Here is a 1,888-nt window from a genome sequence, read left to right as displayed (position 1 = left end):
ATTGGTGAGAGGCTCATCTCAATCCTAATTATCATCCTCGTCGACCACCAGACCCGGTCCTGTCAGCATGGCACCTCCATGACAGACTCAAGATCTCGCCCACTGTTGTCCTCGTCATGAGCCTCTGCTTCATTGGCTTCGTCACCGCCCTCCACGTCTTCGGCAAGCTCTACCACTACCGATCTGGTACCGGAACTTAGTTTTCCGGATTCTGATCAACCAAATTAGGATCATCCGTCGGATTCTTCATGATTGGTAATTGAAATGCCACGAAAAAATGTCATAGTGATGATGATACACACACACACACACACACACACACACACACACTCTAAAAGTAGCAGATTCCAATTGGAAATGAAAAAGTCTCATGTCTTTGTCCTAACAAAAACGAATTCTTGACTAAGCTCAATTCAAAGTTTTGGTAGTGCGATTCCACCAATTCAATGAATGGAAGAGCATTCTTGACTAAGCTCAATTCAAAGTTTTGGTAGTGTGATTCCACCAATTCAATGAATGGAAGAGCTCTGCCTCTTACCTATATATATGTATATATATACACACACAGTATTTAACATTGATTGTCAATTTTAGAAAACAAAATCAAAATTATAATTATTAAACTTGCTTTCTAATTTCTTGCTTTGAAAATATTGAAAGCATAAAAAATTAATAAACATAATTCTACTTTATATTTTAGCTTCAGAAATGAAAAGTATGATTTTACTTTTGGAAAAAGTAAAAATAAAAAAGTGAAAGCGTTAGTAAACGAGTCCTTAACTTTATTACCCTATTTAATTTTTTAATTTTATTATTATTATTATTTACAAACCCTAACCTAATTTTTTTTTTTTTTAATCGGGCAAACAAGAGTACGCTGCTTGCAAAGTATATGACAAACAATACAAGATTACACCATCAACAGTAACCACAAGAAAAAACCAACCCACTAGAATATGCTGGAGTGACGTCCTACCCACACCCCATAACGATCAGGATTGCAATATTGACTCACGTAGTTTTTGTAAACGTTAATCACATGAGAACTCAAGTCCAGGCAGTACCCACTAGTAGGCCGCTACCCTAGAAGATTGAAAATTGGGATAATACTTGTCCAGGTGTTCCCGCGGGACAGTCCAATCACAAATATATAACATAATTTTTAATTATAAAATTAAAAAACATTAAAAATAAGAAAAATAAAAGAATGGATGAATACATAATGTGATTTATTAATAATAAGTTATTTTATTATTTATTATTTTTTAAATTTATAATTAAAAACAATATGTACATTTAATTGAACCACAAGAGAACACATATCCTAGGCAAATATTTTCCTAGAAATTGTGTAATTGGCATGTTGACAAAAAATAAATACTAAAATATTCTTTTATGCAGTTAGAAATAAGAAAAGGAGCCAAATTTTGAACCGAAAAAATATATTAATTTAGATATTGGTTTAATTCTATCTTTATTCTAACTATAATCATAACTCCTATTGTCCAAAGAGCTTATGTTTTTCTATCACTAGCTTTGATATTCAGGATCTCTAGTAGGAGTAGTAGGTACTACAAGGTAAGTCCCACGGATATTAAAAAAATTTCCTTCTAGAAGTACCCATTGATCCTCTCTATCAAAAATGTTAGCGAGTATAAGTACTGTAATGCCATTAAACAATTATTTATATATAGCTCTCCATCTAATTACAGGGTGAAGAGTATGACTTAACTAGAGATTGTGGACACGAACATTACAAGCATCTTGATACAGAACCATTAAAATACTGTAATGCCACTAAACAATTATTTATATATATATATATATATATATATATATATATATATACACACACACGGTTTAGTAGAGAGTTTAGGGCTTAATTTGA

This window comes from Cornus florida, unplaced genomic scaffold, assembly GCF_030987335.1.
Source record: "Cornus florida cultivar Cherokee Brave unplaced genomic scaffold, ASM3098733v1 CherokeeBrave_3.0.0_Hap2_Chr05, whole genome shotgun sequence".
In the NCBI taxonomy this organism is placed as follows: domain Eukaryota; kingdom Viridiplantae; phylum Streptophyta; class Magnoliopsida; order Cornales; family Cornaceae; genus Cornus; species Cornus florida.
Note: the sequence above shows the minus strand (reverse complement) of the source record.